The sequence below is a fragment of the Palaemon carinicauda genome, chromosome 32 (genome assembly GCF_036898095.1).
Source record: "Palaemon carinicauda isolate YSFRI2023 chromosome 32, ASM3689809v2, whole genome shotgun sequence".
Lineage (NCBI taxonomy): Eukaryota > Metazoa > Arthropoda > Malacostraca > Decapoda > Palaemonidae > Palaemon > Palaemon carinicauda.
In genome coordinates this window covers 74,143,834-74,160,013 of record NC_090756.1, presented here as the reverse complement: position 1 = coordinate 74,160,013, position 16,180 = coordinate 74,143,834, and the positions used below count along the sequence as shown (strand labels likewise).

At 47.8% G+C, this 16,180-nt stretch overlaps 1 protein-coding gene across 1 annotated transcript in view; it reads right to left on the bottom strand.

Annotated features, from left to right (window-relative positions):
• The window catches only part of LOC137625660 (uncharacterized), a 533,194-nt gene that overhangs the window by 127,655 nt on the left and 389,359 nt on the right, over nucleotides 1-16,180 (bottom strand). The window lies entirely within an intron of this gene.

Genomic DNA, 16,180 nt, shown 5'->3' with positions numbered 1-16,180 from the left:
GGGTACCAACTCTATACCTAGATAGGGTTAGGCCAAAGGGAGAACTGTGCAGGCAAGCCTAGCCTACCTAGCGGCTGAGGGAAAAACTAAATAGCTAGGGTAAGATGACTAGACAAGAGGAACATAGTTCCCAGTACAGTCAGGTTATGGCCTGAATAGGAAGGGGGAGGGACTGAAAAAGACCCAAGGGTGGTCTTTAAGGCGGCAGAGAGATTTAGTCCGGGGAAGGACAAAATCTCGCTCCCCTAGGGGCGGAAAGATAGCCTCCAAGTTATCCTGTCCAGGGATGACGATGAAGCATATGTCAGCCACCATGGGACTAGACACGGATGGGAACAAAGTTCCACAACATGTAGACACACTAACAGGCACAAGGGTAAGGGAAAAAGGGGTGGTGATGGGAGACTCAGAAATTGGTAAGGTGACATGACAGGAAGACCTAACTGCGACATTAGAACAGCAATAGTCTTCCAAGTGGTCTGCAGTGATAGGGCACAGAGGACAAGTCCTCACAACCAGGCATAGCCTTCCAAACACTAAGAGGGAAGACTAGGAATGGTTAAGGCAGCACATGGGGGTTTACTTGTCAGCATTAGAACAGGGGGTAATGCATCCCAATGGGTAAACAAAAAGTAGACACAGGGAACAAGTTCCCAAGGCCTGTGCCACATCGCCAAAAAATACAGTCTAGGTAGAAAGTGAAATCATTCACCCTAAGTCCATGCTCATAAAAAACACATAAGAAACACCAAAAAAAGGAGTTGTGATACCCATAATCATACCACACTGTCAAAGAATAATGTAAAACATATTCTTACAATAATACGACTAAATAACTAAGCAATAGCGTCGACTGCAATCCAGCCACAGAACAAAAAAAGCGTAGAAATCGATAATTAACGGAGTGGAGACGCAAAATTCTCAAACACACATCTTAGTCGATGAGAAAAAATCTAAGAAAAACAGGCAGAAAAACTCCAAACGATCATTAAAGATGACAACTGCGAAAGGGAATGGTTCAACAGGAAACGTGTTAGTTGTAGCACATTGAAATCGGGAGTTGTAACTACTTTCTCGACCACGTATCCTTCCCTATCCCTTATCCCTCAAGACGAGGTTAACTCTATTAGGGGAAGAATAACCATGGCTTCTTATTAACACATCCCAGTTATATACATGACATTTCTCGGGATATTCGCTCCCGAGGTTAGAACTCCTTTGATACCTCTAAGGTAAAATTTCTCTGGTATATCACTAGCAGAAATATCCCAAGTAGAAGCTGCTAATGAGGACCTTCCATTAGGACGACATGGCTCAAGCCCATATATCTATATATATATATATATATATATATATATATATATATATATATATATATATATATATATATATATATATAAAGTGGAACCTCTACATACAATCTTAATTCGTTCCAGTAACTGCTTCGTATGTTAAAACAATCGTATGTTGGAGTAAATATTCCCATAAGAATACACTGTAATTTGTATAATTCGTTCCACACCCCAAAAACCTATGATAACTCCTTAATAAATTACTACATATAATTACACATAACAATAACATAACTGCTTAATATGAAAGAAGGATGTAAAAAAGATAATTATAAAGAAATAAAAAATAAAAAATGTGTTTTTATTGTCATTTTACCTTAGAGACAGGCCAACGCAGGTATAGGATTTCCTACGCCAGGAGGAGACGGACGATCAGCGAGAAGCTAGACATGGTGTTAACAAGTTCTTTAAATAAATACTCTCTCTCTCTCTCTCTCTCTCTCTCTTGTTCTTCTTCAATGCTAGTGTTAGAGACGTCTATAAATATTCGAGAGAGAGAGAGAGAGAGAGAGAGAGAGAGAGAGAGAGAGAGAGAGAGAGAGAGAGAGAGAGAGAGAGAGAGAGTGATTAAACAAGAATGTGTTGTGTACATATGATTTTTAACAACGTCAACGAGTTGAAAGACAATTAAATGTAATTAAAAAAGTAATATCAGCGAATCTGAATTTCTTTATTAACTAAAACAAATATTGATACAAACACACTTGTGTGCGTATGCGCAAACACACACACACACGCAGGAGGAGACACGATCGGCGAGGAGGTAGAGATGGTGACTGCGATAACATACCGTAACTTACACTACGGAAACTTTAATCTAACTTAGCTTATTTATTTTCTTTTATTTTTATATTTCATATTTTTTACATTTTTTTTCTTTTGATCTTAAATTTTCATCACTTTCAGTGACGAGTTACGGTACGTTATCGCAGTCACCATCTCTACCTCTTCCCCCCACAGTCTATCTCTTACTGCATAGCAATTCCTGCACCTGTATGTGTGTATTTGTGCATACGCACACGAGTGTGTTTGTAACAATATTTGTTTTAGTTGATAAAGGAATTCAGATTCGCTGTTATTACTTTCTTAGTTACATTTAATTGTTTTTCAACTCGTTGACGCTATTAAAAATCATATGTACTCTAAACACATTTTTGTTTAATCTCTCTCTCTCTCTCTCTCTCTCTCTCTCTCTCTCTCTCTCTCTCTCTCTCTCTCTCTCTCGGAAAAAAAAATAATAGACGTCTCTAACACTATAACAGCAAAGAAGAACGAGAGAGAGAGAGAGAGAGAGAGAGAGAGAGAGAGAGAGAGAGAGAGAGAGAGAGAGAGAAAGAGATAGAGATTTTATTTAAAGAACATGTTAATGCTATGTTTAGAGAGAAACAGAAAAAGACAGAGGACTTTTTTAAAAGAGCTTGTTAATGCTATCTTGGTTTTCTTTGCTTCACTTTTTTCTTTCTTTCTGTTCATCACGCTGGCCCTTCTCACAAATGATCGTTGCCAACAATCTCTTTGTCCTTTATCCCTATCAACAAAAGGCGTTCTATCTCTTCCAGGGTTTGGTACGATGTCTTGTAATAATGGTGATCCATTTCGATGGTTTATCTGCTTTAATGGCTGCCTTCTGCTTGATGATCGTCGATATCATAGGCCTATTCCGGCCATATTGTTTAGCCATATCACTCACATGCACACTGCTCTCATGTTTATCTATAATTTCTTGCTTCAGTTCTAATGAAAGAATTGCCTTCTTCCTTTTCTCACCACTACCTGTACTGAAACTTAGCTTCTTAGGCATCATGATTATAGGTTAAATCAAAAAGGAAATGTGAGAAAAGGAAGAAAATAAGCACTGTTAATAACAGACCAAACAGAGGACAACCACACGATACACACAAGAACAGAAAACAGAGCACTCGACGTTCAATGGCGTCCCTCTTACATGCTGCCATCTACCGGCGTAAACAAGATCTACATCGGATGTTGGAGCATTACTTCGGGTGTCGAGACAAAAATTTGATAGAATTTTACTTCGGATGTTGGAACAATCGTATGTAGAGGTTCCACTGTATATATATAAATATATATATATATATATATATATATATATATATATATATATATATATATATATATATATATACATATATATATATATACTATATATATACATATATATATATATATATATATATATATATATAAATAAATAAATATATATATATATATATATATATATATATATATATATATATAATATAAATATCATCATCTCTTCCTATGCCTATTGACACAAAGGGATTCAGTTAGACTTCGCCAGTCAACTCTATCTTGAACTTCTAAATCAATATTTCTTCAATCTTCCTCTCCAACTTCACATTTCATAGTCCTCAGTCATGTAGGTCAGGATCTTCCAACTCTTCTAGTGCCTTGTGAAGCCCAGTTGACAGTTTGGTGAACTAATCTCTCTTGGGGAGTGTGAAGAGCATGACCAAACCATCTCCATCTGCCCCTCACCATGATCTCATCCATACATGGCACACGAGTAATCTCTCTTATAGTTTCATTTCTAATCCTGTCCTGCCACAACTCCCAATATTCTTCTGAGGGCTTTGTTCTCAAATCTATAAAATCTGTTGGAGATTGTTTCATTGTCATACCACGACCCATGTCCATACAGTAACACCGATCTCACTAAACTGATATATAGCCTGATTTTTATGTGTAATTTAAGGAGATTTGATTTCCAAATTTTATTTAACCTAGCCTATTGTCTAATTTTCTTTTTTCAACCTTTCATTAAACTCCAATGCTAAAGACCTTGTACTAGAGATCATAGTTCCTAAATATCTAAATGCTTCTACCTCATTTATCCTTTCTCCCTCCAATGATATTTCATCTTCCATTGCATACTCTGTTCTCATCGTCTCAGTCTTTCTTCTATTTATCTTCAGCTCAACGAACTGAGATATTTCAAGCCTTCTGGTAAGCAAGCATTACAAATCCTGTGGTGTTCTACTAATAAGGACATCGTCATCAGCATAATCTAGGTCAGCTAATTTCCTATAACCAATCCAGTCCAATCCTTCTTCACCATCTACAAATGTTCTATGCATTATAAAATCCATGAGGAGGATAAACAACATAGGTAATAACACACTCCCTTGGAGTACTCCACTCTTCACTGGAAACTCATTTGATAGGACTCCGCTAACATTAACTTTGCCCTTACTATGCTCATGAACAAACCTGATCAAATTTATATATTCAAGAGGAACTCTGTAATAATGCAGGACTCTCCATAAAATTGGTCGATCCACGCTATCAAAGGTTTTTTCATGGCCCAATAATGCCATCTACAATGAATTCTTATATTCTACACATTGCTGTACAACATGTCTTTACATGATATTCGGTCAGTACAAATTCTACCTTTTCCGAGTCCCCCGTGTTCATCTCTCAGCTATTCATTAATCTTTCCCTCTAGCCTCAGTAGAATAAGCATACAATATATTTTCAAGAAAACTGACATAAGTGTGATGCCTCTATTATTATTGCAACCAGTCCAATATCTTTTTTTTTCTTACACTTTCACCAACATTCCTAGCTCCCATTCATCAGGTTTTGCCTCTTCATGCCACATTATTCTACAAAACAATCTTGTAAGTATTCTGGGAGTCACTTCATTTTCGGCCAATATCATCTCAGCAGTTATTACATCATATCTAAGGGCTTTCCATTTCGAGTTTTTAAGAATAGCTTCGAGTTCAAAGACACTGAATTCATTCATGTGCACATCAAGGTCTTCCTGAGCTTCAGGTATATCAATCAAATTATTCCCTTCATATCACCTATTCATGACCTCACTAAAGTGTTCCATCCAATGTTGCCTTTCTTCATGTTCGGTTGTTATAACAGATCCATCTTTCTTTTGGATGGGATATGTTTATTCTTTGCTCCCGAGGAGATTTCATTAATCATTCTATGAGCAATGTTAACACGATAGCCACTCACTGAATTCATAACTTTGTTAGCCTCGTCTTTAGTCTAAATATTCTCTCCAGTCATTCCTGGCTTTTCTTTTGACTTCACTATCAATACTAGAATACTTAGCATGCTCTACCTTATGTTTTCATTACTTCCTCAAAAACTTCGAACAATCAATTTCTGTCTTTGTCACCTTTTTATAGTATCTCAAGTATCATTTGATATACATGGCTTCCTCCTTGTAACTACATGTCCTAAAACTTCCCTACAAACTGACTGATATAATATGTTCTTAATATCACACCATTCTTCGTTAATTGTCTGCTTTTCTTCTATTAAGTCTCTGAGACTGCATATATATATATATATATATATATATATATATATATATATATATATATATATATATATATATAGGGCACACTCGAGCACACTTTTCTTTCTCATTTCTCTTCCTCTTGTTTTGTTAAAATTTCTAATGTCTATATAGGAGATATTTATTTTAATGTTATTACTCTTCTTGAAATATTCTATTTTCCTTTTGTCCTTTCCTCAGTGGGCTATTTTCCCTGTTGGAGCCTCTGGGCTTATAGCATCCTGCTTTTCCAACTAGGGTTGTAGCTTAGCTAGTAATAACAATAATAATAATATTAATAATAATATATATATATATATATATATATATATATATATATATATATATATATATATTATACATTTTTATACATTCTTTTGATATATTAAAATACATACATACATATACCAAGGCACTTCCCTCAGTTTTGGGGGGTAGCCAACATCAAACAAATGAAACGAAAAAGGGGACCTCTCCTCTCTATGTTCCTCCCAGCCTAACGAGGGACTCAAAAGAGTTCGGCTGGTACTGCTAGGGTGCCACAGCCCACCCTCACCCGTTGTCCACCACCGATGAAGCTTCATAACGCTGAATCCCCTACTGCTGCTACCCCTGCGGTCATCCAAGGCACCAGAGGAAGCAGCAGGGCCTAAAAGAACTGCGTCGCAATCGCTCGCCATTCATTCCTATTTCTAGCATGCTTTCATGCCTCTCACACATCTATCCTCCTATCTCCCAGAGATTTCTTCACTCCATCCCTCCACCCAAACCTTGGCCTTCCTCATGTACTTCTCCCATCATCTTCTTTAGCAGACAGCCCTTTTCCATTCTCTCAACATGGCCAAACCACCTCAACACATTTATATTCACTCTAGCTGCTAACTCATTTCTTACACCCGTTCTCACCCTCACTACTTCGTTCCTAACCCTATCTACTCGAGATACACCAGTCATACTCCTTAGACATTTCATCTCAAACACATTCAATTTCTGCCTCTCCGTCACTTTCATTCTCCACACCTCCGATCCATACATCACAGTTGGTACAATCACTTTCTCATACAGAACTCTCTTTACATTCATGCCCAACCGTCTATTTTTTACTACTCCCTTAACTGCCCCCAACACTTAGCAACCTTCATTCACTCTCTGACGTACATCTGTTTCCACTCCACCATTTGCTGCAACATCAGACCCCAAGTACTTAAAACTGATCCACCTCCTCAAGTAACTCTCCATTCAACATGACATTCAACCTTGCACCACCTTCCCTTCTCGTACATCTCATAACCTTACTCTTACCCACATTAACACTCAACTTCCTTCTCTCACACACCCTTCCAAATTCAGTCACTAATCGGCCAAGCTTCTCTTCCGCGTCTGCAACCAGTACAGTATCATCCGCAAAACAACAACTGATTTACCTCCCATTCATGGTCATTCCCGTCTACCAGTTTCAATCCTCGTCCAAGCACTCGAGCATTCACCTCTCTCACCACTCCATCAACATACAAGTTAAACAACCACGGTGACATCACACATCCCTGTCTCAGCCCCACTCTCACCGGAAACCAATCGCTCACTTCATTTCCTATCCTAACACATGCTTTCCTACCTTTGTAGAAACTTTTCACTGCTTGCAAACAACTTTCCACCAACTCCATATAACCTCATCACATTCCACATTGCTTCCCTATAAACTCTATTATACGCTTTCTCCAGATCCATCAATGCAACATACACCACCTTACCTTTTGCTAAATATTTCTCGCATATCAGCCTAACTGTAAAAATATGACAAATTCGTAGATAATATGTATTTTTCCTAACTATACAAACCTTAGCTATTTACATGGGATAATTACTTCGGCGTAGCTGAACGACGTGCCATAAAAGTTTTAACGAGGGTTTCCTACCCCGCCGCTAGTTAGCGGGGTGTAGGGAGGGGTAGCTAGCTACCCCTCCCCTCTCACACACACACCGGTGAATGCTTCACTTTACTTAGAGGTAGGACTTATCTTGGGGGACAGGGCTGGTGGGCACATAACTGTAAATAGCTAAGGTTTGTACAGTTAGGAAAAATACAAATTATCTACGAATTTGTCATTTGTTCTGTAACTGAAATACAAACCACGCTATTTACATGGGGTGACTTAACCCTTAGGAAGGGTGGTAAGTACCCTGCCATACTGGCTTTGGCTTTCCTGGGGACATCGAACCTGAGTTTGAAAGAACTCATGGGTTGAGGGGGCCCCTGCTCCTCGCAGGCAGTTGTGAGACTGCTGCGGCCTACGTAAGTTGTGTGTGAAGGTGAGCAGTGACTCGTTCTAGGAAGTTGACCTGGAGTTCATCAGATGGAAATCTAGGCTAGGACTCTCCCAATACCACCTCGTCAGGGTATGGGGACATGACAGTATTACAACTTAATACTAGGTACACAAGGGAGCATGGTTTACCTGCAGAGGTTCAAGGTCAGCTGTGCAAAGGACCCAGGATGCTGTTTTTCTCCAAGGGAGGAGAGGATGAAGAAATGAAAAGGGCCAGACAGATCTTTTCATTCACACAGACTAAAACTGGGTAATAATGCCCTCAATCTTCTGCTACTTGTCCAATAAGGAGCCTGAGGTTAGACCAGCTGTTGTGCAGCCACCACAAGGCCGATAGAGAACGTATCGAGCCTCCTGTTTGTCACGTCTTGCAGGTAGTGGGCCGTGAAGGTGGTCTGACGCTTCCACACCCCAGCTTGCAGGACCTGCGTCACCGAAAAGTTCTTCTTGAAGGCAGGGACGTAGCCAAGCCCCTGACGTCATGCGCCCTAGGGCGACGTGACGGAGGAGGGTCAGGATTCAAGGCCAGATGAATTACCTTGCGAATCCAGGCCGAGATGGTATTCCTGGTGACCCTCGTCTTTGTTTCCCCGGTGCTCACGAACAAAGCTCGCACCTGGGGGCGGACTGCAGCTGTTCTTTTAAGATAAAGTACAACCTCAGACTCCTGACTGGGCACAGTAGGAGATGGTCTGGGTCATCTGATACAGAACGGAGACTCGAAACCTGGAAGGAGTCGAACCTTGGGTCCGGCACTCCCGGGTTCTGAGTCTTGGCAACAAACTCAGGGACGAACCTGAACATTACCTCCCCCCATCCCCTTGAATGGGCGACGTCGTAGGAGAGACCATGAAGTTCGCTGACTTGCTTGGCCGAGGCCAAAGCTAGCAGGAACACCGTCTTCCAAGTAAGGTGGCGATCAGAAGCCTGGCGTAATGGTTCGTAGGGAGGTCTCTTAAGAGACCTGAGAACTCGAACCACGGTCAAGGAGAAGGTCTCATTTCCGACTGAGGGCAGGTAAGCTCGTAACTCCATATTAGAAGAGACAGTTCCAGCGAGGAGGAAATGTCCATTCCTTTGAGCCTGAAGGCAAGACTTAAGGCTGAGCGATAGCCTTTCACTGCCGAGACTGAAAGGCGCATTTCTTCCCGCAGATAAACGAGGAACTCCACTATTGCTGGTAAAGTGGCATCGAGGGGAGAGATACCCCTTCCACGGCACCAATCACAGAAAACTCGCCACTTCGCCTGGTAGACTCCTGCGGATGACTTGCGCAGGTGGCCAGACATCCTTTTCGCAACTTGTTGCGAAAATCCTCTCTCTGTGAGGAGATGCTGGATAGTCTCCAGGCGTGGCTGCGGCTTTGTGGTAGATGTTGGAGTGTGGTTGTTTGAGTAGCTCGCGACGTGGAGAGAGCTCCCTCGGGATCTCCGTGAGGAGCTGCAGAAGGTCCGGGAACCACTCTGCATGATGCCATAGCGGAGCTATCAAGGTCATAGAGAGATTGACCGATGTTCTGGTCTTGTTGAGTACCCTCCTCATCAGACAGAATGGGGGAAAGGCGTACACATCGACGTTGTCCCACCGTTGTTGGAAGGCATCTTGCCAGAGAGCCTTGGGGTCCGGGACTGGGGAGCAGTACAGCGGGAACTTGGTGTTCAGCGCCGTAGCCAACAGATCCACCGTCGGGGAACCCCACAAAGTCAGGACTTTGTTGGCTATCTGAGGATCCAAAGACCACTCGGTACTCACTATCTGCGTCGCTCTGCTCAGACTGTCGGCGAGCACATTCCTTTTGCCTGGAATGAAGCGAGCCGCTAGTGAAATCGAGTGGACTTTGGACCATCTCAGGATCTCTACTGCAAGATGGGATAGCTGTTCCAAAAAGGTACCTCCCTGCTTGTTGATATAAGCCACGACCGTGGTATTGTCGATCATCACCACCACAGAGTGGCCCGCCAGGACTTGGTGGAACTTCTGAAGTGCCAGGTATACGGCCTTCATTTCCAGCAGGTTTATGTGAAGGTACCTTTCTGATTCTGCCCACAGGCCTGAGGTCCTGAGGCTCAGAACGTGGGCCCCCCACTCTTTGTTTGATGCGTCCGAAAACAGCATCAAATCCGGGGAAGGGACGAGAAGATCCACTCCCTTTCGTAGGTTCTCGTCTGCCACCCACCAACTGAGGTCCGCTCGTTCCGCAGATCCCATGGGGATCAGGATGTCCGGGGAGTCGAGTCCTTGACTACACCGAGACTTGAGTCGCCACTGGAGCGATCTCATTCTGAGGCGGCTGTTGGGAGCGAGACGGGTCAGGGAGGAGAGGTGGCCGAGGAGGAGGAGAGGTGGCCGAGGAGGAGGAGAGGTGGCCGAGGAGACGAAGCCACGATTGGGCTGGGAGTTCCTCTCGATTGAGGAAAGGTTTCGCAACCTTCCTCAGCCTTGCTATCCTTTCGTCTGATGGGAAGGCTTTGTGGAGATTGGTGTCTATGACCATGCCTAGGTATACCAGTCTCTGAGAGGGCTGCAGGGAGGACTTCTCGAGATTTACCACGATCCCTAGATCCTGGCAAACTTCGAGGAGTCTGTCTCGGTGGCGAAGAAGGGTTGCCTCCGAGTCTGCTAGGATCAGCCAGTCGTCCAGATAACGAAGAAGACAGATGCCGATCCTGTGGGCCCATGAAGAGATGATGGTGAAAACTCTGGTGAACACCTGAGGAGCTGTGGAGAGACCGAAAACCAGCACCTTGAACAGGTAGATCTTGTTGTCTAGGCAAAATCTCAGGTACTTCCTTGAAGACGGATGGATTGGGATCTGGAAGTATGCGTCCTTCAGGTCCAGTGTGCACATGAAGTCTCGTGGTCTCACTGCAAGTCTGACCGTGTCTGCCGTCTCCAAGCTGAACGGAGTCTGCTTGACAAACCCGTTCAGGGTTGAGATGTCGATGACTGGTCTCCAGCCTCCAGACGCCTTTCTCACAAGAAAGAGTCGACTGTAGAAGCCTGGGGACCCGTCTACAACCTCCTGGAGAGCGTCCTTCTCCAACAAGGTCTGGACTTCGGCCCGGAGTGCCTGCCCTTTTGCCGATCCCATGGCAAAAGAGCTCAACGACACTGGGTTCGCTGTCAGGGCAGGTAGAGAGGCTGTGAACGGGACGCGATAACCTAGAGAGATCACGGAGATCGTCCAGGCATCCGCCCCGAGTTGCTGCCACCTTGTCGCGCAACTCTGAAGGCATCCCCCCACTGGTGGACATGCAGGGGGATTGCCAACCCTAGCGCTTCCGGCCTCGGCTGGTACCTCTAGGGTTTTTGCCTCCCCTGGAGGACTTCTTGCCCTTTCTGCTCTTGGCAAGAAAGGGCTTAGACACCTTGGGCTTCGCTGCGGTGGTCGTCTTCTTTGTGTCCTTAGCCGGACGGGGCTGCTGGACTGCTGGAGGCTTGTAGGGCCTCGATGTCAGGGCCCTGTGGATGAGGGAGTCCTGGTTGGATTTCCTCCACCTCTCGGCAGTGAGCTCCACGTCCTTAGGCTCAAACAGGCTCTTACCGAGAACGGAAGTGTGTTTGAGCCTGCTAGAATCCGCACTGGGTACCTTATGATGGAACCTCTCGGCCACAGCGTCCCGACGCTTGAGGATCGTGTTGGCCCACAAGCTCGAGAATTGGTGGGCCAGAAACTCAATGGTCCAAGTGCCCGAGAGAAGAAAGGTTTCCAGCGCCTTTCTGGTGCTTTCTTTGGAGAGGTCCTCGGACCGCACCAGGATGCCCAAAGACCCCAGCCAGATGTCGAGCCACGAAGTCGCCTGCATGGCGCACTTGGTGACCTTCTCCTGGCTCAGGATCTCAGTGGCTGAGAAGGACACGTGCCGGTTGGAGAGTCTCTCAAGAGGAACTCCCACTGTGAGTTCTTCCACAGAATGGTGTAAGGGAAGACTCAGAGAAGACTCCTCGAGGATCTCGAAGTTCCTCCTCTGATGGATACGAAGAGGAGGGAGGAGTTTATTACCGGCACTCGATCTGCTGGAGGAGGCAAGCTCAGAGAGCTGGCCCTCGACCTTGTCCCTGGCACTCTTCATCCCTTGAGACCAGGGCAAAGCTGCACTGGCCCTAGAGGGTTTCTGAGTGCCGTAGACGCGGTCCAGGACCGTGTCCTTCCCTTCACGAGGTGGGACCTCGGGGTCTGGGATCCCGTTAAGGTTCCTCATGAGGGTCAGGACTTGCCAGAACGCGTGTTCTGACTCCCGGTGCTCTCCTCCCGAAGGACTTGAAGCGAAGTCTCCCGTCCCCAGTGGTTCTTCCTGGGGGGACACGTGGACATCCTCGACGGCTCTAGACGGTTCTTGCCTGATCCTCGCTGATGATTTGGGGATCGTCTTAGAGTCCTTAGACTCCCTCCTGGGCGGGATACAGGACTCGAGTAGCGAAGGGGGCAGGTCCTTCTCCACCTCTGGACGAGAAGACCTCTCGGGAAGAGGAGGAGCCTCCCCCATTGGTGCGATGGGGGAGTGTTCCAGCTCATCCGACTCTCCTGAGGAGGGGTAATCGTCCTCCGCAGGGGAGGGCGAGAAGGTCTGAGGGGGAGGAGGATCCTTGCGTAAGGATCTGCACGGAGACAGAATAGGCCTCAGAGGAGGTTCCACGGGAGAGACTCCTCTCTTCCTCTTCAGGGGGGAGGAAGCTGTCGCTGGTTCGTGACCCGAATCAGAGAGGGCGGGCTTAATGACCTGCACAAGGGCTCTGACTAGGGTGCCGAACCAGGGCTGCTGTCTGACAGTCGTGCTGTCGGAAACCACCTCTGGAGGGAAGGGGATCGAGGGATCCCTAGGAGGAGTCGACAAACGAGGGTTCGCCAGCAGGGCTGAAAAGGAAGAACTCCTAGACCTGTCCGGGGAGCGCCCCTCCTCTGGCGAGCTCGCTGGTCTGCGCTTGCGGGGAGGGGAACGCGACGAAGAGGAGTCCGCCTGTCGGCGTCCGCGCTGGGGCTCGTAAATCGGGCCCTGATCAGGATCGCGAGCGAATGGACGGCGCGATACTGGAAACTCGAGCGCTAGCACCCGCGTGGGCGGGGGCGGGCGCAATGGCGCGCAGGCGGGTGTTCAGGAGCGATGGCGCGCTGGCAACAACACAGGCGCGCAGCAGCTGGAACGGGAACATGGTCGCGAGAGCGCGTAGGCGATGGCGTAGGTGTGTGGCGATCAGGAGCTGGAGCAGGAGGAGGCCGAACGTGCGGGCGGGCAGCGACCTGGTGCGGCCCCGAAGGGCGCGAGATAATGGGGGCGCCTGAGCGCGTGTCCGGAAGAACCGGCTGAGGGCGCGTTAGCGCTGGAGCAGGGTCGCGAGTAACCTGGGGGCGAGATGGTTGGCGCTGGTCGGATAAGACCAGCTTACTCGCCTGTGGGCGCGCTGGTCGCGCCGGCGATCGTGGGCGCGCATCAGGATGCGGTCGCACCGGATGCGGTCGCACCGGAGTGTGTTGTTGTGGCGGCTGCGCGGGGCGCGCCGTTGGATGAGGGCGCTCTGGTGTTTGTTGAAGGGCAACCTTAGTTGTCCTAAATACAGGAACGGGGCATGTAGCAGGAACAGGGCGCGTTACCGGAGCATCGTGAGCGATTGCATCAGGTGCAAGCTCGTGCGGTCTGGAGGGAGAGCCCAGAGGCGGCCGTGAGTGCCTGTGCGCTAACTTGGGAGCCTCTTGGGCAACGCACTGAGATGTAGCGACGCTTAGTCGCGTTGGTGAGCGCGTGGTTGCGTTGGTGAGCGCGTGGGCGCTGGTACTGGAACTGCGCGTGGGCGCGTGTCCTGCGTCTCCCTAGGTGGGCACGATGCGTCCAAAGCAACGCGCGGGCGCGTTGGTGAGTACGTGGGTGCTGGAGCTGGAACCGCGTGTGGGCGCGTGTCGTGCTTTTCCCCCGATGGGCGCGACGATTCCGCAGGAACCTGTGGACACCTGTGCGCCAACTCAGGTGCCTCCTGGACCGTGCGCGATGAAACAGGAACTGGGGGGCGCCGAGGCGCTGGAGGGCGCGTGAGCGCAGGTGGCCGCGTATGCGCAGATGAGCGCAGGAGCGCCGTGTCAGGAACGGGGCGCGTATGCGCAGGTGAGCGCTGGAGCGCCGTATCAGGAACTGGGCGCGTGTGCGCAGGTGAGCACGGTAGCGCCGTAACAGGAGCTGGGCGCGTATGCGCAGGTGGGCGCTTGCTCGCTTCCTCAGGAACTGCTGGAGGACGACGTAGCGCCTGAGGGTGTGGGCGCGTAGGGGGACCATGGCGCGTAACAGGAACGGAGGCGCGAACGCCTGAGGGTGAGCGCCGAGGCGCTAAGTCAGGAACAGCAGCAACATCGGCAGGCAGGTGCTCAGGCGGTGCCTGGCGCTTGGGGGCAAGAGGCGCAGTTTTGCGCTCAAGCCCCTGCAGCCCCGAAGGGCCCGGGGACTGCGCAGTGGCAGTATCAGGTGCGCGTCAAATGCATCAGGAGCTTTAGAGGTAGATGGTCTGGGCGACAGGTCACAATGTCCCGAAGGACGACCATCCTCCGAAGGGGATCGCGAACGATCCCTGGAGAGGTCTAGGTTGGTAGCTGGCAGGACAGGAGAACGGCGAGTCGTCTCCTCCGCAGAGGAATGTGGTGACGACGAGCCGAAGAGGCGCCTCTTAACCCCTTTGAAGGGGGAAGGAAGGCCTTTACGGCGAAGGGGAGGACGAGCCTTCTGCCTTATACGCCCACGAGGGGTCGTGGGATCAGCAGGCTGACCATCGATGGGCTTCCGAAGAGGAGTCTCTGTTAGTGAACTCCCCCGAGAGGGAGAATCACCGGCAGGAGAGACCGTGGGACTAAGCTCCTCCCTCGAAGGATGTTCGGAGGGGGAGTCAGAGCCTTCAGCTACCTCAGCCACAGGGACGGGCGTTTGGCTAGACCCATGGGATGTTTCCGTCACAACAACGTCAACCACAGACAGAGGATCTATCTCCGCTGAAGTTGGCGATAATTTGACGGGCTCACCCAGTTTGATCATGTCAAACAAAGCTTCCTTGGAGGGCGAACCCTGCAGCCCCAAGGGAGCCCAAAGCTGAAAAAGATCATTATTAGATACAAATTCCTCACCGGGGGGGGGGGGGGGGGGCAGCCGCCACGCTATGGGAGGCAACTAACTCTCCCTCACTCCGGGATCGGTTAACAGCACTACGGTCTACGCTACCACTCGCCGGCCTCTCGGAAGAGGCCGCCCGAGCGGGAGCTTCGGAGGAGGAAAGGGCGGCGGAAGAAGTCTTGGGATTTTCTCTCTTCCGAGAAACCTCCGAAGGAAAAAGATCCCTTTTAGCCTTCTTCTTACGTCGCCGGGCAAACCTCTCCCACTGGGAGGTAGACCACTCCCTACACTCAATACACACGTTAGATCTATCACACCGTTGGCCCCTACACTGCGGGCATAAGGAGTGAGGATCCGTGTCCAAGGCCGACATAAAGGTACCACAAGGGCGGCCAGATAGTCCAGGGCACGTACGCATGATGAGAAATAAAGGACAACTTCACACACACACTGAAAAGAGAAAGCAAACAAAATTAGGGCAGTCACGTCTGACGTCTCTCCGAGCCAAAAGTAAAGTGAAGCATTCACCGGTGTGTGTGATGGGGGAGGGGTGGCTAGCTACCCCTCCCTACCCCCCGCTAACCAACAGCGGGGTAGGAAACCCTCGTTAAAACTTTTATCGCTCGTCGTTCAGCTACGCCGAAGTAATTACCCCATGTAAATAGCGTGGTTTGTATTTCAGTTACGGAACAACTGATTCATACAATCCCTACCTCTTCTGAAACCACCCTGTACTTCTAAAATTGCATTCTCTGTTTTATCCTTAATCCTATAAATTAGTACTCTACCATACACTTCTCCAACTACACAACAAACTAATGCCCCTTGAATTACAACACTCATGCACATCTCCCTTACCCTTATATGGTGGTACAATACACGCACAAACCCAATCGACTGGTACCATTGACAACACAAAACACATATTAAACAATCTCACCAACCATTCAAGTACAGTCACATCCCTTTCCTTCAACATCTCAGCTCTTACATATCAGATGCTTTTCCTACTCTCGTTTCATCTAGTGCTCTCCTCACTTCCTCTCTTGTAATGTCTCTCTCATTCTCACC